This window comes from Dasypus novemcinctus, chromosome 6 (assembly GCF_030445035.2).
Source record: "Dasypus novemcinctus isolate mDasNov1 chromosome 6, mDasNov1.1.hap2, whole genome shotgun sequence".
Lineage (NCBI taxonomy): Eukaryota > Metazoa > Chordata > Mammalia > Cingulata > Dasypodidae > Dasypus > Dasypus novemcinctus.
This window is the reverse complement of record NC_080678.1, coordinates 5,346,901-5,370,659: the sequence shown is the minus strand read 5'-3', so window position 1 is coordinate 5,370,659 and position 23,759 is coordinate 5,346,901. Positions and strand designations below refer to the sequence as shown.

The window sequence follows — 23,759 nt, the reverse complement described above, 5'->3', positions numbered from 1 at the left end:
GCGCGCAGCTCCTTCAGCAGGACAGCCCTGACGCACTAACACGAAGTGTTAAAAAGAGGAAGTCAGGGAAAGCTCGAGGAAGATGGTGCCTGCTGTTCCACCAAAGAGAAAACCATTTTCACTTATGGACGTTACTTCCCTTTCTCATTAACAGACGCCTGTGATGAGGTAGCCGTTCACGGAGCGCCCTCTCGCAGTTCTGGCTTTCGGCTGCGGCATCTGTAGGGGTTGTAATCGACTCCCCAGAATCCACTCTTCCCCAGTGAGGAGGCCAAGCCAGTCGTGGCAGGATGGCTTAAAGCCGTGTGGACCACAGAGAAGTCTGTTCTGAAAGTTAATCCGTTCCTGTGGGTATGAGCCCAGTGAAACTGGATCTTTTGGTGAGTAGGATTTTAAGTTAAGACGTGATCCACCCCTTCAGGGCAGGTCTTAATCCTCTTACTGGAATCCTTTAAAAGAGAATGAAATTCAGGCACACAGAGGAAGAGAAAGCCCCAGCAGCAAGAGGCTGACAACAACAAAGCCTGGAAGACAAGGGGAGACCAGCAGACGCCACCACGTGCCCTGCCGTGTGACGAGGAGTCCAGGATGGCTGGCAGCTGGTCTTTGGGGCAGATGAGGCCTTGACTTGGACATTTTTCTCAACCGCTAAACTGTACGCTTGTAAGCGAAAAAGTTCCCATTGTTAAAAGCCACCCCATTTTATGGTATCTGCTTGAGCAGGTTCAGCAAACAGCAACACGGGGCAGATCCACTGCCCTCGTTAGTGACGGCGTGGAAGGGGCACGCCATGCGAGGAAAGCTGCTCCAGGACTTCCGGGAAAGAGGCTAAGGGGAGACCGCTCTTCCCTCCTGGACATTGTCCTGACGGGGCGTGGTGTGGGGACCTGCTACAGCGCCCTGGGGCCAGATGTGCACCCAGCCTGAGAACGACGCGGATGCTGGGGATGGGAGGACAGAAGGACAGATTGCCTCCTGGACGGTACATCGAGCTGCTTACCGACCGATCCTCAAGTCTGCCCCGACTCTGGTTTCTTGTTATGTGACAACAGGCAGGTTTGTGTTGGTTTTGTGCTTCGGTAAGTTGTTGCTGGAGACACCAGTACTTAGGGCTGACGTGGTCACCTGCAGCCTCACCTGTGATGACGGGGAAGGAGTGTCAGTGAGGGCTCTGGCAGCCCAGGTGCCAACACTGTCATGCACAGCACGATGGGCACGTGGAACTCAAGGAACGGGACTCGGAGCTGGGAAAATACCGTAGGGTTCCCAGGCGGGAAGCAGATGAGGGGCCCGTGGAGGGGGCTGGTGGATGGAAACAGCCAGCTTCAAGTGCAGTGAGCAGAGGCCGGACTTGAGGCACCCGACAGCGGTTACAGCCCCTCACCCGCCGCTCAGGCTCTCATCAGTCCTCAGACCCCTTCGCTGGAGGAAAGGCCGGGCGTCGCTGGGGAAGGAGCCTGTGGCAGCTGCATAAGTACTTAGAGACAAAGTCCTCCTGGCTGTTGCCGACCTGAGAATGTCTGTGCTCCATATGAATGCCCACCAAATGCCACTGCAGGGCAGGAGGCGCTCAATCTGTCGGTAAGATGGCCAGTCCTGCAGGTGTCGGCCACTGCTTTCTGCAGTCACCCCAGCCCTTGCACAAAGGGCTTGTGTAGGGGTGGCCAGGTGGCACGGGAGGCGGTCACCGAGGAGCCTACCAGCATGGGTCTCCTCCTACCCAGGCTGGTCTGGCTCCGACCACTGTCAAGGCTCGGTCTCTAAGCAGCCGAGGCCAGCACGGGGCCCCTGATGCGGCAGCACACCTTGGCATAACCAGCCGGCCATCTGGTGGGAAACTGATTAGACCAGACCCTTCCGTCGCGGAGATTCGTCCTCACTGGAGTGGATGCTTATCCTGGGCAGGCTTTGCCTTCCCTGCCCCTGGGCATCCACCAGCCACACCACCTGGAGACCCCCTGGATGCCTTGTGCCCTTTGACACTCTGCCACACCCTACTGCACTGGCCAAGGAACCAAAGAAACCGGACAGTGGCCCGACACCTGCGGGGCTCACTCATCTGGCCACGCAGCTCTCACCCGGGAGTGGCCGGCCAGCGGGGATGCTGCACTGGCCTCTCGAAAGATGGGGGCAGCTGGGAGCACAGCGCCCTGGAGAGCGGACCTTCATCCGGCAGGTGGACGCTCGGCCACCGAAGGCACTGGGCTTCCTCAGTCCAGGACAGGCCCAGGAACCGACTCCCCAGTGCACCCAAGACTGGGATTATTTTGCAACGCGACCCTCTTGCAAAATGTTTGCTCTCCACGCCTCACTCTTCCAGCTCTGCCAACTCAGAAGTCTTGGTATCTGAGGAAGGCAGCCTTTCCACCAGGGAATATTTTTTGCAGAATACATGTTGTCATAAAATAATATTTGCCATCTCCGTAACCTTCTAATTTTTTCTACTTTATTCTGTTCCAATTTTTGAAATGGTGGCCAGGTGTTGACATCACCTTGTCGTGGGTCCCGGTCTGTAGTTGAAGCATGGATTCTTTTTATAATTATTAATTTTAATTTACATACACTTTATACCGACCAAGCAAAAGGAAAACAGAGTCTTGTTCAAAATACGCTGGGATGACGGATGCGGTGCAAAGACGCTCACACCAAGCCGCTTGCTCTGTGCCAGGCACAGTCCACGGCGCACCTGCAGGGCGGCCCTGAGCCCCTGAGGAGGGGACCCGGCCTTCTTGCCTTTCTCGTGCACGAAGACCCCGCAAAGAGCGAGCTTCAGTACCCCGGGGGCCGGGCGCGGGTTGGCGGGACAGGTCTGCGGGTGCTGGAGGGGGCAGCGATGGCACTCGGGCGAGCGGCTCCGAGGAGCCTCCCCTCGCCGCGGGGCGTGGGAGGCAGCGCTCGGCGGTGGGAAGCCGAGAGTTAACAGCCGAAGCCACGCGCTCCTGGCGGCCGGGAGCTCCAAGGGCGGCTGCAGGTGAGTCCTGCGCGGGGAGAGTCCGGGTCCCCGCGGCCCGCGCGCGCCCCGCGGCCTCGCCCTGCCCCGTGGGCCGCCCCCGCCGCCGCCGCGGCTGCTTTTGAAGGACTGCGGGGCGGCGGGGTCGGAGATCGAGACCCGCAAGGAGGAGCGGGCGGCGGGGGTGGGGGCGGGGAGCGTCGCGGAGGGCCCGGTTTCGGGGCGCCCGCCCGCGGGGACGCGCGCCCCCCCGCCGCAGCGCCTCCGCAATGGCCGCGCGGGGCCGTGGGACGCCGCCGCCGCCTCGGAGCCGCGGTCGCGCAGCCGGCGGAGCCCGGGGAGCCGCGCCCGGTGAGAGCCCGCCCCGCGCCCTGCCTGCGGCGGGGGCCCCAGGTGCGCAGCCGGGGTCCAGGTGCCCGGGGCGCCCCGGCCGGCGGCGGGGTGAGGGCCGCGGTACCGGCGGGGTGGGGGCGGCGGCCCAGGGCGGGGCCCCCTGCCTCCCCGCGCCTGCCCCGCAGTGCTCAGGCCGCGGGTCGCGCCCGGCTCGCTCCCGGGTCGTGCCTGCTGCGCCCGGCGGGCCGCGTCCCCAGCCTCGGGGCGCCCGCCGGGACACCTGCGGCCGCCGGGGGTAGGAGGGAGGGAGCGCAGGTGCCGGCGGCCGGCGGGGCCCGCCCTGGGCGCGGCGCTGGGGGACGGCGCCGGGGCCTCCGCTGCCAGGGCGCGCGTCCGCGGTCCCGGGGGTGCGTGGGCGCCGCTGGTTGTGCAGCCCCAGAAAAAAGGGACTGCTGGGGGGCCAGGGTGGGCGAAGAGGCCGACGCCATCCGCAGGCCCCTCGGCCTGGCCCGCAGGGAAGCGGGGGCTCTTAGCAGTCCCCGCCTGCCTTGCGTTTGGTTTGTGATTGGGGATTTTCCTTAGGCGGCCACCAAGGGACGGCTCTTTCCCGCATATGGCGTGGACGGCGATGGCTCCCAGGTCTGGGGAGGGCCCGCGGAGAGCAGCAGGAAAGAGCGACGCTGTCTAACCTGCCGGGAGGGCGCCTTGGGCAGGTGCGCGGCCACCTGCTGGGGGGGAGGGGCCCCGCGCCGCTCACCTGGGGTGGGGGAGGAGCAGAGGGCACTGGCCTCGAGGTTTAGAGTCAGGAGCAGGGGACAGCAGGCCTGCGCCCCTTCCCTCCCGCAGCCCCCTTCCCTGGCCTTTCTGATCGCGGGCTTGGCATGCAGAGGGGCTCTGGCAGGGGCAACGCCCTGCAAGGTGGAGCTACCTGTATGCTCACGTTTACGCAAGGAGAGCTCTGCTCCCCTCGCTGTAGACTTAGACTTTGAGGAGTTACATTTAACGTTCACAGGGGGGCCCAGGGGCCTGAGCAGACACCACAAGGCGTGGCCGTCGTTCAGGAGAAGGGCCTTGGGCGCCCGGGCCAGGACCTCTGGGTACATGTGCCAGGGCCTTGAAGCACAGCCGCCCCCCCCACCGCCTGGTGGGGTTGGGGCCTCACCCGATGTCAGAGGGGAAGAAACCACCCAGCTGCTCAGACCTTACCTGGAGGCCCTCGCTTTACCCAAATAATAGGGCTGGAAAGAAAGAATTTTTATATTAATGGGTTTCAGTAGGATTAAAGATGTGATTTCAATTTCAAATAGGCTTTTCAGGCAAGCTGATGCATTGATGTAGAGACGTACAGTTGAAGGACTTTATTTGTATTGAAAATACTTACATACGCATGGTTCTGGCATTCTTAGTAATACTGATGATGTCCACTGAAAACCAGGTTGAGAAAGGAAAGGGTTAAGCGGAGTGGGGCGGGTTCGGGTCAGGAAGTAGCTGCTGCTCAGCGCCACCAGGGGCCACCAGGGAGGACCAGCGTCCCCAGCGGTGGTTGGTAGCATCATAGTCAGCAAGTTCCAGCATCTGAAATTTGGGTACCAAAAGTTTGCATTTGCAGGAGCAGATGTGGCTCAAGTGGTTGGGCGCCCGCCTCCCACACACGAGGTCCGGGCTCAGTCCCTGGCTCCAGGACCTACAAAAAAACCACAAATGTGCATTTGCAATGCTTACCAGATCTAGGAGATGGTGAAAAATGGCGTAACAATGAAAAATGGTTGTCACAAAAAAGAAAGAGGAGAAGGGGGAAAGAGTGATGATGAAATCGTCACCCTACACGGCGCCGCTGAGTACCTGTGTCAGCGCTTCACGGAGCGTCTTGACAACGGGGCCAGGTGGAGTGTCGCCCTGAGCCGAGGCCTCAGCGCAGAGAGGCCACGGGAGCTGGGAGGGGCCCACGCTCCGCTGAGGGAGGGAATGTCGGGCTCACCTGAGGACCCCCTGGAAGTGAGGCACCTGAGGCCCTGAGGAGCTGCAGGAGGACCTGCATCTCTGTCTTGTTTCAGGGTTGCAGAGTCACTTCAGCTCGGGGCAGGCTCCCACCTGGCCTGCCGTCCTCAGCTCTGACCCTGCTCCCCGCAGCACCTCACCCCCCCACCCTCGCTCCACTCTCACCGCCTTGGCACGGGGCCCTGGACCCTTTCTTGTCACTTGCCCAGTGGTGAGCTGGACAGTTGTCCCCAGCAATGACCCGTGGGACGGTCCAGGGCTAAGCTGGAGGCCGTCCCCCCGCAGGACTTCCTCTGATGACTCTTGGAGCGCCCTCTTCCCACCTGCCCCTAGGAGAGGCCCCTGAATAGCCACACCGCTGTGCAGTGCAGGTGGCCCCCCGTGGCCAGGCCAGGAGGTCCCGCGGCCTGGCGTCCGCCCCACCATGGGGTCCCCTAGCTGCCGGCCTCCTCCCTGCAGGAAGCCCCATTATGCTCAGGCCCCTTTGGAGACGTGCTGTGTTCCTGGTCATGACATAGTGTACGCTTATTTTGGAAATCTTAAAATGAAGAGTGCAGCGGCGGCGAGCAGTCCCACCTATAGGTAGCACCTGTGCAGGCGGCCCCTGCAGGCCCGGCAGCGTCCTGTGGCATCAGCCCACCTGCCGGCCCACCTGCCGGCCCACCCCCACCACCGCAGCTGCTGCCTGGTTGGAGAAAGCCCCCTCCCCCACACATGTACTTTGGGTTTAAAAAAAGCCCTGCACTGCAGGAGCATTTCCAAAGGTCGTGGTAAGTGTGACACTTGGTGGCTCCATCCTGAAGTGCTTCTCAGTGCCTCGTCGTTGAACGTTTGGGGGGATTTCCTCCGTCACTGCCAGCAGCAGGCCCTTGGGGGACTTTCTAACCTGTCACATACCAAGGTCTTCAGTGTGGCTCAGACGTGACACTGGGGAAGCAGGGGTGGGCCCCCGGGAGGGGAGAGGCGACCACGGGGCTGGGTGCCGGCGGGAGGACGTGGGGCAGGCAGCTGCAGGGTAGGGGCGAGGTGCGGGGGCAGGGTGGACAGCCACACCTGCGCGCCCGCGGCCTGGTCACCAGGAACGCGGGGAGGGCCCTGGACGGCCTGGGCGTCGGGCGTTGGCGGGAGGGTGGGCGAGCCGCGCGGACTGCTCCAAGGTCCGCCCCGGCGCGTGGCCGCTGGGGCGTGGGCGCGTGGCTTCTGCGGGGATGTGGTGGTGGGGCGTGCCCTGCTGCGGCGGGGGGCTCTGTCCTCCCTGCCCGCTCCCCTGGGTGGCAGGCCAGGGGGCCCAGGCCGGCGGGAGGGCGGCTCCTGCGGGCTGCAGCTCGCCAGGGCTGCGTTCTCCGCTCTGGGGTCACAGTTCCCCCGCGCAGGGGTCGGCTCTGCACTATTAAGACCCCAGACATCGTGAACGACCCAGGCCCGCAAGCGGCCTGTGAAGTGCTTTTCCTGGCGGGGAGCCCCGTAACGGCTTACTTCTGATGGGGACTGCGTGTCTCCCTCCTGGCAGCCTCCGGGCTGCCTCCTCGGTGTTACACACGGGCCAGGTGGGCTCACCGTCTCCAGCGCAGGCTTTCCCAGGCTGCGGTCCTTTCCCCAAACCCGGGGATGGAAGGGGTGGAGGGCGGCTGGATCTGGCCTCTCCCGCCTGCCTTTCCGTGAGGACAGCACGTCCTGCCCGGGGCTCGCGGGTGCCCAGGCCTGGCGCGGCCTGGGCCCGGGGCTTTTAACCGGACCCTGTGAGCGAGCAAGAGCTGGGGGCCGCGGGGGTCTCCACTCCTACCTGCCTCTCGTCCCCGCTGCCGGTGCTCAAAGCCCCCGGCGCTCGCTCGGTGGTCGGCCTTGGGGGCTGAGGCGTCTTCGGGTTGACCGCTGTCTTCTATCCAAGCCCTCTGCGTTTGCTCTTCCCTGGCATTTCCTGGCTTCCTGGAACTGTGTGTTCCAGGCTGGGACTGCCTCTGAAATCCTTGGTTTCTCCTTTTTTCACTGGGGCTTTTAAAAAATGTTGCTCCGTTGTTCCTTGCTGGTCTGCTGGCTTTACTACTCGGATGCTAGTCTAATTCTTTTGACTTGTGAGTTCATTGATCTTTGGCCTGGAGGCCTGGAGGATTTTATCCTGGCTTTGAAATCGAATAGTTTTACTAGGTATGGCTCCACTTTGACCATTCTGGGTTTATTTTCCTAGGAACCTGGTCAGCCTCCCAAGATTCAGATGGAACATTTTCCCAGATTATAGTTTTAAATATCACCTCTGTGCCATCGTTGTGGGTTTCTTTCCAGGGACTCTGAAAACACCGATATTATGCTGCCTCTTTCCATTGCTACTTCTCTCTCTGACCCTTTTTCTTTGTCACTTTTTTCTCTTATTTGCTGGTCTCATGCTGATTCCTCAGTCCTGCTTACTGAATTTTCATTTGAGTTTCTTCTCCTTGGGCACCTTGTCATTTATTCTTCATTTCTGATATAATTTTGTTTTTTCTTCTGTTTTTTTTTTTCTGAGTTCAGTCAACTCTCTTTTCATTCTCCCCATTTTTTGTTCATTTCTGTTTTTAGTTATTGAGTTTCTGACTCACTGTGGGTTTTTCCGCCTCATATCCTCAAATGCTTAAGTATATTTAATTCTATTTGGACTTTTGGATTGCTTCTGTTTCATGTTGTTTTTAAGACAGAGGGAATTTATCAGTTATTTGTGTGAAATTTTGTTTCTTGACTTTCTCCAGTAGTTCTTGATAGGCTTTCCTTTCATTCACTTTTATGATGCTGGGTGTTTTATATGATTCCACATTTAGTTGTGCCCTTGCCTGTCAGTCTGGCAAAGTCCTGTCCTTCTGGTGGGTTTTTGTTTGTTTTGACGGGGGTAGTGGGCACTCCAGCCTTGTGGTTGTCTTTTGTCTTGCAGGGCCCTAGATATCTCCTCTTCTTTTCTCCATCTCTATTTGACTGCCACAAGGACAGCTCCCTTCCTTTTTGCCTGATTTGCTCCCCCAGTGGCTCTGCATTTGGAAGGCTATCCTGGTAAATCTCACCTGTCCTTTTCCATCACTCTTGTCTCTTTTTGTTGCAGCATCTGTCTCTTTAAATCACACGCCCTGTCCCTTAAATGGGGTCTGGCCCTTTAATTCTCTGAACCCCTGTAATCAGCTGGAACTTTTGTGAACTGCAGAGTTCCTTTTGTTCATGCATAGGGTGCTGTTAGAGAAAAGGCAGCGCTCACTGGGATGCAGAGACTGATGATTGCAGGCAGAAGGTTTATTGGGAAGGACTCCCAATGCATGGAGTCTGAAGAATAGACTTCAGCCCACCCCTGGAAGGGGGGATTTGACTTTACACAGTACCTTCCTAGGGGGTCAAGGGTCCGAGTGAGGTGCAGGGGCCAACAGGAAGCCCTAGAGGTGAAAATTTTCCCTTGTACGGCTAGAGGTGGTGGGTTAGGGAGTTAGGTTTTCTTGGAATGCTGGAGGAGCAGGTGGTGCTTTGATCTGCAGGGAGTGAAGGTCTCTATCTCCCTTTACTCCCGTCTCCATGCGGTTTCTTTGTTCAGTCTTTGGGGAAGTGCCATGTGCTTTGAGACACATAGGCTCTGTGGGGGCGGGAGGCTTGTCTTTCCTCAATGCATGTCGGGGGAACTGAGTCAATTACAGCAAACCTAGTGAGGGGGGCCCTCCAGCACTCCTAACTCTTTGTTTATATGTATGTATATATGTTGGGGACATGGGTGTTGGGTGTACGGTACTGGGCAGGATGGGAAGGTGGGGGTTTGGGGCATTGGCTCGATCCGGCTACTTCCTGATGTCAAGGGGCAGAGAAAAGTCCCCTTCCGCCCTGTCCAGTGGGCGGTGGTTTCAGGTCCCGCAGGGGTTGAGACTGATTGTCACATATCAGGACGACACCATTCACATATTCCTGGGTCCTTGATTATAGGACCAGAAGCTGTAAGAGACAAGGATCAAAAAGAAGTAGGAGTAATACTTTTAGTAAGGTGTTATAATGGGTCGAAGGACTGATTTTATGGGTGAAGGAAAATAAGAGAGGAATGAGGATAGCTGTGACTGATTCCCATAGTTACTATCTCATGTTCTTTGAACAGTTTTTATGTTTTTTTCCAAGACTTTAATATTTTCTTCTACCTATTCAGTTCTGTTAATATAAAACCAACAATAGAGATTGAGGAAGTAGATAAAGGTCCTGAATGTTCTAAGAGGGCTGAATATGGCCCCCGGATCAATTGAAAAGGAGGTCGGCTGACCTCCAACCTCGATGCTAACCCTTGGTTTGGACTTACTGATGGAGATGTGGGGCCCTTCCGAACCCAGCACCCACCGGTCGTCTTTCATCAGTCCAAGAGGGCCTGGGAAGGAAGATCTTGGCTCCAGATCTGCAGGGTGCGCTGGAGGGACTTTCCTGGAAAGGGGGTTTTCAGGACAGCCCGATTTCCAGCGACCTTTGCGCAGACACCGGGCAAGGCCCTGGTGGGGACCCGGGATCAGGGCAGGTGCGTGCCAGTGCCCTTCCTTTCCGCGTTTGAAACAGGGTCCAGGCGGTGGCCGAGGGGAGGAAGCGGGAGGGGGTTTTCGAGAATCGACCTGAGGCAGCAGCGAGGAGGGAGGCTTTAGCCTGATCTCACTTATGCTTTTCCCATTTGGCTTCCTCTTCTCCACTGTTAAAGACCTTGACGGCCGCTTTAGTTAGGTCTCCCTGAGGGTCTGAGGGCCATCCTCCAGCTTCTGCTGTTTCTCTCTAATGTTGGGATAAGATTGAGTGATGGAGTGAGTGTGTAAGTACAGTTGACCAGAATCCTAGTCAGGATCTAAATTGGTATATTTTAGGAGAGACTCAGTTAATCTGTTCATGAAAGCAGCTGGATTTTCATCAGGTTTTTGTGAGACCACTTTAATTTTACCATAGTTAACTGCCTTAAGGGTAGCTTCTTAATGCTTCTACTATTCAGATTGAGAAATGGGCCACACGAGCAAGGTGGGTGCAGCCTGGTTGGTCACCCCAGGAGTTCGTGGTGGGAACCGCAGGGGGCCCGCCGGGCGTCTGTTAGGGTCTGAGTACGCAAGGAATTTGCAAAAGTGGTAGCAGCAGCCCGAATGCATTGTTTTTCCTCTGGAGTTGTGGAAGAGGTGATGATAACATAAGTGTCCTGATGGTGAGGTCATATGAACGAGTGAGTGAGTGGTGTTGAAATTCTTTAATGTATGTAGTAGGGTTTTCAGAGAAAGATCCTAACCTGATACCTTAAATCTCATAGTGAGAGGAACGTGTGCTCTGACTGTTCCTTCAGCTCCTGCCACTTCCCAGAGGGTCAGGAGAGGAGCTGGCGTCTGTGTGGAGTCAGGAGCTCGTGTGCGGGTGGAGGTGGCGGGCTGCAGTGCAGAAGGAGGGGGAGGTGGTCCCCATGAGCAAGTGTGAGGAGGGGGGAAGGGAGGGGTAGAAGGCAGCGGTGAGGGGGGAGGAAGAAGGCAGCAGTGACGGGGGGCGGGGAGAAGGTGTGCAGGGTGAGTTTGGAGATAACCCAGGAGGATTGTATAGAGGAGGTACGGGGGCATGATCTGAGGGATCTGAGTCAGAGTGTTCAGAAGTTTTAGGGGGTGGAAGTGATGAGGAGGAAGGTTTCTGAGGATGCTTCCTTTGTAAAAGAGAATTTGATAGGAAGAACAGGATTGCCAGAGGGAGGGGCGGTTGTGAAGATAAAAGAAGGCCTGAACGTAAGGGATCTCTGACCATCTGCTGTTGCCCTGGATGAAGTTCTCTGAGTCACCAAGAACTTGGAAATCAAGATGCCATTTTCCGGCCATTGACTTTTTAAAAAATTTTGTGTCCCCCCCCCTGCCCCCATGGCTTTTTGCATGCTGTCTGTTCTCTGTGTCCATCTCACTGTACGTCCTTCTGTGTCTGCATTTATTTATTTTTATTTTCCCCTCCCCCCTTGCAGCTTGTTTGTGCTCTGCTCTCTGTTCATTCGCTGCTGGCTCTTCTGTGTTCTTTCTTGTCTCCCTTCTTTTTCGTTGCTTTACCTTCAGCTCTCTGCAGTGTCTGTGGGCTGGGCGGTGCTCCGCAGCATGCGGGCGAGCCTGCCTTCACAAGGAGGCCCCGGGACACAAACCCAGGGCCTCCCATCTGTAGACGGGAGCTCATCTGATAGAGCCACAGCCACTTCCCCCAGCCATTGACTTTTATTGTCCAATTTGTATTGCAGCCACACAGAGGTCGAATAGAAAATTAGCTTTTTAGGTCTGATGTCTAATTTCAAGTACAGAGTTTTAAGGTTATGAAGGAGACAGCCTAGAGGTGTGATTTGGGGGGGGACTGAAATTGAATTGCCCATTTTTGGTGGCTGGGGCGAGGCTACGGATCTCTAAGACAGAGGAGATTCTGAGTAAGACAGGTGTCCCCAAACCAGTCAGAAATCTCTAAGGAAACAGGAACCCACACTTGGAGCCAGACATCTTCAGAGCCAAGGGCTTTCTTCCCACGAGGATGCAGACTTTCTGCCTGATGTGGCCACTGGGGACAGTGAGGATCGCTGACCTAGCCCTAGGATTTTCTGTGAGTTGTCCTGGACAATGGAAAAGGGAGAGAGAGAAGAGGATCCTCCCCGGCAAGATCCGATGTCCGGTGTTGGAAGGGTGTTCGGCCACAGCAAGGGGGAGGTCCCCCCCAGTCAGTCTCAACACGACCCCTGTCCCAGGTTTTCAGCAACCAAATGTTGGAGAAAAGGCAGCGCTCACTGGGATGCAGAGACCAATAGTTGCAGGCAGAAAGTTTGCTGGGAAGCTCTCCCACGGAGGGGTCTGAAGACTTCAGCCTGTCCCTGGAAGGGGGAATATGAATTTATACAGTTCCTTCCTAGGCAGGGAAATGGGAGGGGGTCAAGTGTCCAAGTGAAGTTCAGGGGCCAACAGGAAGCCCTAGAGGTGAACTTTCCCCTTGTATGGCTAGAGGGTGGTCGGTTAGCATGTTATGTTTTCTTGGAATGCTGGAGGAACAGGTGGTGCTTTGATCTGGACGGGGTGAAGGTCTCTATCTCACTTTGCTCTCATCTCCATGTGGCTTCTTTGTTCAACCTTTGGGGAAGAGGGGTGCTTTCAGACACATAGGCTATGTGGGGGGGGGCTTGTCTTTCCTCAATGTGTATCAGGGGGAACCGAGTCACAGCTTGTTAATTATGGCAAACCCAGTGAGGGGGAGCCTCTAACAGGTCCCATTCATGTTTCTGCTTTCCCGTGGGCTTCTTGCTCTGTCTTTGCCCCACGCCTGGTGGCTGGGGAGCGGGGGGGATGGGAACTGGTGGGCGGTGATGCGGGGGTTGGCCGAGGGTCCCCTTTCACTAGCAGGTGCTTTGCGGTGTTGGCATTCTCTGTCTCCAGGTGACGCTCAGAGTGTAGTTTTGTGAAGCACCTTTGAGGTTGTGAGGCAATTCTATGTTGCTGGGGGCTGCTTCCTACCCAACCTCCATCATCTTCTGCAGGCTTCATTCTTGTACAAGTCTTTTTGTGGACATACAACTTCATTTTTTTAAAAAAGATTTATTTATTTATTTCTACACCACCACCCCCGCCCCGCCCCATTGTCTGCTTTTTATGTCCATTCCCTGTGTGTTCTGTTCTTCTGTGTCTGCTTATATTCTCACTAGGCAACCCTGGGAACCGATCCTGAGACCTTCCAGAGTGGGAGAGAGGTGATCATTCTCTTGTGTCATCTCAGCTTCTTGATCTGCTGCGTCTCTCATTATCTCTCCTCTGTGTCTCTTTTCATTGCTTCATCTTGCTGCATCAGCTCTCCACATGGGGCAGGACTCCTGTGTGGGGCAGCACTCTGCTCGTGGGCCAGCTCACCATGTGGGCCAGCTTGCCCTCACCAGGAGGCCCTGGGCATCGAACCCTGGACCTCCTATGTGGTAGATGGGAGCCCAATTGCTGAGCCACATCAGCTTCCCTGGCTTCATTTCTTGTGGGTGAATTCCCAGGAGTGGAACTCCCAGGTCGCAGGGAAGATGTATCTTTTATTTTATAGGAAGCTGCCAGAACTTTCCCCAAAGTGGTTGCGCCATTTGTGTGGGAATGCAGTTGTTCCACATCCCTGCCAGCACTTGCTGTGTTTAGTCTATTTTTTAAACAAATAATTTTATTGATACATATTAATAAAGCATATAATGCATCCAATGTGTACAATCAATGGTATTCGGCATAATCACATAGTTGTGCATTCATGACTTCAATCACTATAAGAGCATTTTGATTATTTCAATAATAATAATAATAAACAAAAACCAGACTGATAAACAATCTCTCGATAATTCCCTTGCTATAAATAGCTGCTATTTCTGGCTATCCTTGAATATATATTTATTTGTTTGTTTGTTTATTAAACAGTTTTACTGATATATATTCACATACCATACAATCTATCTAAAGTGTATAATCAATGGCTTTTAGCATAATCACAATGTTGTGCATTCATCTCCACAAAAAATTTTAGAACAATTTCATTACTCCAAAAAGAAAACTCCACACCCCTTAGCAGTCCTTTCCCAGCCCTACATAGCCACTAATCCAATTTCATGTTTATAAATTGATTTGTATTTACATTTTATATAAATGGACTCATGGAATATGTAATGCTATGTGTCTGGTTTCTTTCACTTAGATTAATGATTTTTTGTCTGATATTGAAATCCTGCAGTATTAACGTACATTTGTTCAGCTTCAAAGAAAAATAGTCATATATGCAATTTTATCCATATTCATATTTCACATGCGGTTTTACTCTGTTACACAGTCCCATGTTTTTTAGGTTTCCTTTTAGTCATATACATGATCTTAGACAATTCTGCACACATTAACCCTCAGCTTTCCGTTATCCAACCTAATTCTATTTTCTGGTGACCCAAATTCAAGTTATTAACTCCATGAGATTACATAATATGTTTCGTTCAAATTAATGCAATCATATAGTATTTGTCCTTTTGTGTCAGGCTTGCTTCCCTCAACTAATGTCCTCCAGGCTCATCCGTGTTGTCAAATGCTTCACAACTTCATGTCTTCTTACAGCTGCCTAATATTCCACCACAGTTTGTTTATCCATTCATCAGTTGATGAACATCTGCATTTCTATCTTTTGGCAATTGTAAATAATGCCTGTTTGTGCCCCTGCTCTCAGTTCCTCTGGGTGTATACCCAGTGGTGGTATTGCCATCAGTCTTTTTGATTTTAGCCATTCTTGTGGGTGTACAGCAATATCTCCTTGTGGTTTCAATACCCATTTCCCTGATTATCAGCCATGTCGAGCACTTTTTCAAGTTTGTTGGCCATTCATATATCTTTTTTGGTGAAACACCTGTTCAAATATTTTGACTGTTTCTGTAGTAGGTCTTTTACTGTTGAGTTGTAGGCGTTTATAGATTATTCTAGATCTCAGTCCTTTGTCAGTTATATACTCTGACAATATGCTCTTCCATGAGTGAATTCCTCATTTTCTTAAGTGTGCCATTTGATGAGCAGACATTTTTAATTTTGATAAAGTCTAATTTATCAGTTTTTTACTTTTATTTATTTTTCTAATGTTTATTTTATTTATTTTTCTCCACTCCCCTCCGTTGTCTGCTCTTGTGTCCATTTGCTATGTGTTCTTCTGTATCTGCTTGCATTGTCAGGTGGCACTGGAAGCTGCATCTCTTTTTGTTGTGTCATCTTGCTGCGTCAGCTCTCTGTGTGTGCAGTGCCAGTCCTGGGCAGGCTATGCTTTTTTCATGTGGGATGGCTCTCCTTGCAGGGCACACTCCTTGCACATGGGGCACCCCTACATGGGGGCGCCCCTGCGTGGCACAGCACTCCTTGCATACAGCAGTACTGCACGTGGACCAGCTTACCACACGGGTGGGTCAGGAGACCCCGGGGAGCGAACCCTGGACCCTTCATATGGTAGGCAGATGCTCTATCAGTTGAGCCATGTCCACTTCCCAGTTTTTTACTTTTAGAGTTATTGCTTCCTGTGTCTTGCCAAAGAAACCCGTGCCTCCCTCAAAGTCACGGTGATGCCCTCTTCCTGTGTCCTTCTGGCAGGACCCCGTGGTCCCTTGTGCCTTCCTTGTTTTCTGGTGTGACAAGATGCTCCAGGCTCACTTGGGCACATCCTGCCTGCACTTGTGTGCGCCCTTCCCCCAGGGCTGTGAGGTCCTTCGAGTGGGATGTGGTGTTTAAAGCCCACGACGCTGAGTGCCAGGGGGGCTGTGGCTGCTGGACGGTCATGGTTCCCAAGGTTTCCAGGGGACAGAACAAAGAAAACAGTTTCAGAGAAGGCTCTTCAAGAGTTTATACTGACATTTCCAGTTCAGGTTTAGGCTTACAGAATATTCTCTTCTTTGATTTTTCAGCCCTGTCTTTCGCTAATGACATTGATATGAATACTTCCTTGCTTTATTCTACTATAGACATAGCAGCAGTTTCAAAATAATGTGGATGTGTTATAATGTGGCCAATGAAAAAGAGTTTATGATTTCTTAAAGAAAATTAAGATATAATTCATGAGGTTTCACTTTGCTTTCACCCTTCAGGAATTGCTTTGTTTTCCTTTCATTTTTTTTTTTAATTAAAAAATTTTTATTATTATGAAACAGATACAGCTTCAATTACGTAGAATTTAGAAAATGGAAAAAAGCACAAAAATCCTACTTATAATTATACCACCTCAACACAATTACTGTTAGTGTGTGGGTGTATTTCCCACTACTCCTTTTTCATAAGCTTCTCTCTCTCAACCTAGTTGTAATCATGCTTTCTTTAAGATCTTTTCCCCCCACTTAACATTGTAGCACATGCTTGTTCATAACCACCACTTAAAATAACTATGTGATGTTTCATCCGGTGATTATTCTGCAGTTTACCTAACCCACCTGCCACTGTTGCCCTGAGTTGTTATCAGTTTTCCCAAGACAAGATGTTTATCACAACCTCATAGTTAAACAGCAAAGTCCATGAGATCAGGGACCTCGTCGAGTCTGTGTTACGTCCCTGCTGTTTACTTGGCACATAGTAGGTACTCAATAAATACCAGTTGAATGAATAAAAAGTTTTCATTATTTTTCTCTATCTGATTCTTAGGGGCAGACTTGCTCTATCAAAGATATGAGGCTTTTTGTGTGTGTGTGCTGTTTTTTAAAATATATTTTTATTACAAAGCTTGTGAACTTACAAAACAATCATGCACATATGTAGTATTCCCATACAACACCCCTTCAACAACACACCACACCACTGTGGAACATTTGTTACAGAATATGAGATAATGTCATCAGACTATTACCACTAACTATGGTCCGTAGCTCACATCTGGCATATTTTTTCCATACTCCCCTATTATTAACACAGTACATCTTTGGCATCGATGCAAGAATATTACAGTGTTACTGTTAACATTAGTCCATAGGTTACATTAATTGTATTTTCCCCATGCTTCTCCATATTCCCACCACCCGCAATAGTGATGTACATCTGCTCTAGCTCACAGAAGGACACTTCTGCATCTGTACTGTTAACCACAGTCCTCCTCCACCTCCAGGTTCACTGTGTTATTCAGTCCCTAGATTATTCTCTAGCTTCCATTCAATTAACATTTACATCCCAGACTACCATTTTCAGCCACAATCCCATTTATAAACCTGCTGCTACTCACTATAATGTGTTACCATCATCTCTATCCATTTCTACACTTTTACAGTCAAGTTAATTAAAACTTCTACAAGCATTAAGTATCAGTAGTTCTTCACAGCCCTCCTCTTAATTCTGAATAACCTATACACTAGGTTTTAACTCCATGCATATCCTTCATATTTAGCTCATATTAGTGAGACCATGCAGTATTTGTCTTTTTGTGGCTGGCTTATTTCATTTAGCATACTGTCTTCAGGGTTCATCCATGTTACCATGTGTCCCAATTTCATTTCTTCTTATTACAGCATAGTATTCCTTCCTATGTAAATACCATATTTTGTCCATTCATCGTTTGGTGGGCACTTGGGTTGTTTCCTTGTGGCAGTTGTGAATAATGCCGTTACGCACGTCGGTGTGCATGGTTTTCTCATTTTGATTTAATTTTGTTTTACTTAAAAACATATACAAAGCTGCAAATTGTCCTCCTAATCCTCTTCTCCTGTCCGTATTTGTTACATTTTTTTAAAAAGTAATTTTGCTTCCTCCTTCCATTTTAAAACAACGTAAGCAAATGTATGTGCATTCCCAATCTGCACCTGTCCCAGGTACAGGGCAGCGTGTACCTCTGTGCTGCCTGGCTCTCTCACCTCAGGATTCCCGGCCCCCGGCCCCCCTCCCCCCGCCGGCCACCTCACTCCTGTCCCGTGGCTCTGCGGTGCTACTTTGCGTGGCCTGGCCTTAGCCTAGGCAACCAGTTCTCTCCTGAGGGATACTTGGTTGTTTCCAGGCTTTCGCTGTTAGAAATAGCTCCGCTGTGGAGAGCCTTGTGCAGACGTGGTTTCAGATATTTTCCAGTGCATCTCTGAATAGGTTCTTAGAAGTGAGGTTTCTAGGTCAAGAGAAAAATGACTTTGTATGTTTGCTTTCTATTGCCAAAATCCTCTCCGCAGGAGTTGTGCTGTTATTTAGCATTCCTACCAGCAATATATGAGAATGCGTGTTTCCTGCAGCCACACCAACAAAAAATAGCAACATTTTCTATGTTCGCCAGACAGGGGAGAAGCGGTCATTTCAGTGTAGCTTTAATTCACGTTTCTCTTCTGTGGATGAGGCTGGGCATCTTTTCATGTACCTAAGAGCTGTTGGCATTTCATTTTACGTTGGTGATTTATTAATATCTCTTGCCCCAGAGATGTACTTACCAAATGCAATGGATGTGTCATGATGATGGGAGTGAGTGTTGCTGGGGGGGGGAGGGGTGCGGTGGGGGTGGTGGGGTTGAATGGGACCTCATATTTTTTTAATGTAATATTTTTACAAAATCAATAAAAATATATCTCTTGCTCATTTTTCCATTTTTGTATGGGGTATTCAGCCTCTTTCTTCTCAATTTTTAGAAGTTTTTTTTTAATCTATTAGGGATATTAACCCTTCACCTGTGATATGAATAGCAAATGTTTTCCCTCCTTTTGTCATTTATCTTTTGACTTTGCTTGTGGCGGGGGTTTTCTTTTGTTTTGGTGCCAGATCACAGGAGCCTTTATTCTTTGGTCAAAATGGGCTTGGAGGTGAAGCTTCCGCTCCAAGTAGGGGCCTCCTCCTCAGGATAAACACCTGCTCGAGATGCGTGCGCCCGCCCGTCCGCTCTCGCCACGCCCAGAGCCCCTGGTGCCGTGCGGGCTGCCGGCGCCTCGACCCCAGCCTCCGTATCCTCAAGTTTGTGCTGTGGTGGGCTCGGGCGCCTTCTCTGCTCCCCTCCCACTGAGAGGTGGAGTCTGATTGCCCACCTGAGTCGTCATGGGGTTTGGTTGTGATGCTGTCAGATTCCTCAGGCTAGATTTCTTTTTTTAATAAAAAAAATTTTTAGAGCAGTTTAGGTTTACAGAAAAACTGTGCAGAAAGTATAAAGTGTCCACATACCCTTCCCGCCCCTGCCCCTGTTCCCCCCTTATTAACCTTAGAACGGGCGAACGCCCCACTAAGCCAAGTCCCAGCCTGCTTTAGGGGTCGCTCTTCGTGTTGTACAGCTCTTGGGATTTGATGAATGCATCATGTCATCTTCCACCCTCCACTATGAGACTGGAGTTTCAATGCCCTAAAAATGCCCTGGGCTCCCCCTGTGCACCCCCAGCTCCCCGGCTTTGGGGAGCCTTGCAGCCTCTCTCCAGGCCTCTTGGAAAGCCCGCTCTTGGGATGCTGTCTCTGGGGACACAGTGACCACGCTGTGAGGAGCCACATGAGCCACCACGTGTGGCTGACTTGGTGGACGGCCCACCCAAGTGCCAGCCACCAGCCGCGCCCTCTCCCAGCGCCCTTGCCCGGGTCCCAGACGAGAGAGGAAGGCTTCCTGGGAGTCGGTCCTCGGCCCCCGTGCCGCATCTGCTCCCACGTGGACCAGAAATGCTGCGCCCAGCCCAGCGCTCCCCAAACCCTGGCCCCACGCTGCCCGGCCGGCCACGCAAGACGGCGCTTCTAAGCAGGTGAGAGTCAGGGTCGGCCCTTCCCGCGGCGGGGGCAGGAAGAGCGGCTGTTCTCGGCTACCTTGGGAAGAGGACGCTTTCTATTTTCTATTTCTGCTTTTTGCTTTGCTAGTTACTCTGATTTGTGTATAGTGGGAACATGGGGAGGTTCAAAAAATGCCGACATCCGCTGCCATTTTGCTGCCACCTCAGAAGAGTGTTTCTTAATTTTCACTTCTGCTTCCACTGATGCATTTGGGTTTAAATCTCTTTCATTTCGTGCTTTCTATGTGTTGCTCCTGTTTTTCTCCTTTCTCGCCTTCTTTTGCATTGATGAGTTTTTTCACCCGTTTTCCTCTCTTCTATTAAGAATTGCATGTTCTGTTTTTCTGATATTTTCACCATAAAATTAACTTAACGATGGCTAAAATTAATCCAGCTGTTCCCCCTCCCTGGTAATAGCAGGCACTTTGATTGGCTTAGCCGCCTCCAGGCATCTGGGTTAGTGCTGTTGGCATCTTATTTCTGTCCTGTTCATTTTTTTGCATCACTAGAAATCACTATTACAGTTTCTTCAAGCCCCTTTATTTTAGGGTTACCCACATGCCTAGCCCTTTGGCTGCTTTTCATTCCTTCGTCCTTTTGGACTTTCATCCCTTCTGCTTGACGCAGAGCCCTCAGCGTCTCCTTGACCGAGGGCTGGCAGCGCGCTCGTTTCCTTGTTTGTCTGAAGAGTGTCTTTCTTTAAGAATGAGAGGGAAATATATTGTTAATGGAGATTGTTTGGCAGCTATTTTCTTTCATATTTAAAACATTAGTCCAAAATATTTCAAATGTACGCTATGGACCCTAGTTAGCGGCCATAGTCTGATGATTTCTCTCATAATTTGTAACAAATGCTCCTCCGGGGTGTGGTGTGCTGGTGAAGGGGTGTTGTGTGGGGATTCTACACAAGTGCATGATTGCTTTGTAAGTTCACCACGTCTGTAATAAGAATATATTTTTTAAAAAGCAAACAGCAAATGCAAAATAACCCATAGCTATTAGAATAAATGATAATCTAGTGATGCTGCTGGATATAAAAATTAACATACCAAAAAATACAATATGTAAGATGCAAATTAAATTGAGTTTCTAAATACCAGCTACATGCAGTTTACTCAATTAAAAAAAAAGTTATAATAGCATCAAAAAATATCAAATACCTTAGAATATCTTAAAAAAATGTGTAACATTGGTATGGGGAAAATTATGAAACTTTTTGAAAGATTTTAAAGAACTAAATAAATGAGAGGCTTGAAGTTCATGGTTTCGATGACAGTATTGCAAAAATGTCAGTTTACTTAATTTAATCCGTAAAGTCAAGGCAATCCCAATTTTTAAAAAACCAACAAAAACACATTATTCCATTGTTCTGTGAGAAGGCAGCTGCTGCTTTAACTGTCCGTCCTTTGAACATAAGTTTCCCCACCTGCCCCAGCAGATTTCATTATTTCTGTTTATCCTTGGCTTTTCTGAAGCATCATAACTTTGGGTTTCTTTTACCTCTTTGGATTGGTGTCGGCCTTCAGTTCTGGGGAATGCTCAGCCATTTTAGCCTCACATTTTGTTTCTGCCAAGTTTCCCCCTTATTTCTTCTTTTGAGAGAACTTCCCATTCAGTTCCGCCTTGCTTTTCCCTCCCTCATGCATAATCTATCTTTTTGTCTCCTTGTGCTGACTTCTGGGTAATTGTTTCTGAATTATCTCCCAGTTCACCACTTCTCTCTTCTGCTGTCCCATCTGCTACCACAGGTGTCCACTGAGTTTTTCATTTTAATTATCTTGTTTTCTAAGTCTTCTCTTTTTATTCAGGTTGGCAATGTCGCTTGTGTAGTTCCAACCCCATGAGGTTATTTTCAAGCTTGTCAGGTATTTCTTTTCTTTAAAAAGGAAACATTGTTCTATGATCTGTAACTGTTACTTCTGCGACCTGAGGTTGGGAGGTCTGTTTCTGTTTGCCTTTGTAATCGGGCTCCTCCTCCCATTTTCTCCCTGACGCGCGCCAGCCGCTGTCCCTGACTGTCCTTGCGTGGGCTTCGTGGCCCGCTGTGTCCTCTCACCCGGGCTGGCGGCCAGTCAGAGCCGGCGCTCGGCTGGGATTTCCTCAGTCCCCCCGGCGCGTCTGGGCACGAGGACCAGCCTGCCGCCCCGTCCCTCGGGAGAGCTTCTCCTTTCCTCTCTCTCCCGCCGCCGGCCTCCCGTGGACTGGTGGGGGCGGGCGTGGCCAAGACCGCCCGCTCCTGGGCCCCAGGTGGGCTTCTCGCTCTAACTGCTCCGGGGTCTTGCCTCTGTCCCCTCCCCCAGGAGGCTCTGGTGCAGGGTCCTGGTGGGAGCTGCTGTGGCCCTTGGTGGTCACTCCTCTCCGAGTAGAGGCCGTCCCCTCGAATCTGGCCGCTGGGCACTTTTGCTCCCCGGGATCGGGGAGGCTGTGACCTGACGCACCGGAAGTTCGCGCTTGTCTCCTCGGGTAGTGAAGGGCGTTTGGAGAGCCAGGCTTCTGCTCCGCGTGGGCAGGAGAGCGGAAAGCTGACTCGAAGTGGGACTGCGCACGCGGGAGCATTTTTGTGGTCTTCCGTTTGTTCTCGGAAGACCAAGGGTGGACCAAGAACTTGGAAGATGACGGGGAAGGAGTATCCACATCACAAAACCCCGTCCAACTCCAAAGCCGAACCCCGGTGCGCGTGGCTGGGAGAGCGTGGCGGGCTCGGGGAAGCTTCCGCTCACCTGGTCTTTCCCCAGTGACTGCTGTTGGCCAAGGACTTTAGGAGGCGGTGGGTGTGCGCGAGGGCCCAAGCCGCCTCCCCTGGGTCAAGCTCAGGCCGGCCCTGGGCGCCCCGCAGGCTTGCAGACCCCATTGGGGGAGCAGGGTGACTGTCCCCGCAGAGCGAAGGGGCCAAGTGGGCAGGCATGGGAGCTGGTGAGTTGTCAGGCAGGTAGGGGCCACCGGGGGCACACCAGGCTGGACCAGAGTCACCTGGGCAGACTTCAGTGGGCCAGGTGAGTCCCGGCCCAGGTGAGTCCCGGCCCAGGTGAGTCCCGGCCCAGGTGAGTCCAGGGCAGGGTGACGCCAGGAGCTCGCTCATGGGTCAGGGTGGAGCCAGGGGTCAGCGACGTGGGCTGGGTGGGTCACCCTGGGATTCCTGGCCCGGCCGCTGGGTCTGACTAAGCTTGCTCGGTGAGCAGAAGGCGGGGTGGGCACAGCGCGGCGGGGGCCGCTCCCCTGGAGTGGGCAGCGGCAGCTACCCCTCTGCCAGCAGCTCCAGCCTTCCTCGGTCAGGGGTCCCGCGGCCCCCACCCACCTCGGCGTTGCCTGAGCGGGAGGACGGCAGGGTGGGGCTTCCTCGGGGGGCAGTGATGGCTGCCGTGTGGATGCAGCAGGCAGGTCTGATCCGTTTTCTTTCCTTGGGCCCTGAGCAGAAATTTCGACCGTTGAACCCTCAGCTGGGAGCGAGGCGGGCCTTCTCTCTTCAGAAGGAGCCGTTCGTCTCCCTGCAGGCAGAGAAAGCAACTGTTAAAAGATGGTGAAAATAAACCTCAGACGTGCTGAGGGAAGTAAGGCAGACACCGAAGCCCGAGCACTGGGCCAGTTCACGTAGGCCGAGTCTGGAGCAGGCCAGTCCCTAGAGACGAGAACGAGGTCACAGGGTACCCGGCAGGGGTGGGGGGGGGCTTGGTGCGCAGGGGCCAGGCAGGGCTGCTGGGTTTGGGCCGTGGGAAGCGGTGATGGGGCACCGCATGGTGAGCAAAGCAACACGGCTCCACTGCGTGGAAGGGGTTAAAACGGGAAATGATGCTGTATGCAGGTTACCCAGCAATTGAAAAGAAGCCTAAAACTAAACGGCCAATCACAAAACCTCAGAGAGGCTGGACCAGGCGTTGTCAAGTGGATTATCCAAACGTGGGTCATAAAAACGTCCCCCACGCTGCGGAGTTCCCTGAGGCGGCCTGTTCAGGGCCCAGCGTTTGCAGACACCGGTCGTGAACACATGGAAAGGAACTGCTGGAGAAGTGGCACGAGCGCATTGAAATGGTTTACGCACTTTAAATAACGGTTTCAATAAATTAAAAGCGCCTCTTTTGGCCAAGATTTGGAAGGAAATTAAAGCAAGGCAGGTTTTCCCAAAAAGCCCACGGGCCTTGGTGAACTCTCCGGGGAGCCGAGGAGGGCGGAGCGGAGGCGGGTGACGCGGCGGGGCCAGCGCCGGCCGCCGCCCGGGTGTTAACGGAGGCCCGGGCTCACTCCGTGCCCCCCACGCCCCATCTTAAAATCCCAACTGCACTTGGTCAGTGGAAACCAGGTTTTAGCCGCTGGCCCGAGGGCCCG

At 52.4% G+C, this 23,759-nt stretch overlaps 1 protein-coding gene across 18 annotated transcripts in view; it reads left to right on the top strand.

Annotated features, from left to right (window-relative positions):
* The first annotated feature begins 2,613 nt into the window (after positions 1-2,613).
* Positions 2,614-23,759, top strand: part of JAKMIP3 (Janus kinase and microtubule interacting protein 3) — a 143,496-nt gene continuing 122,350 nt past the window's right edge. For 7 of the 18 annotated variants that reach the window (XM_058298116.2, XM_071215610.1, XM_058298106.2 and 4 more), the window contains exon 1: positions 2,891-2,971. The gene's annotated coding sequence lies outside the window, so the exon portion shown is untranslated. Of the gene's footprint in view, positions 2,972-3,202; positions 3,344-23,759 lie in introns of those variants that run through there. The other 11 variants (XM_071215612.1, XM_071215618.1, XM_071215614.1 and 8 more) reach the window with 11 other exon arrangements.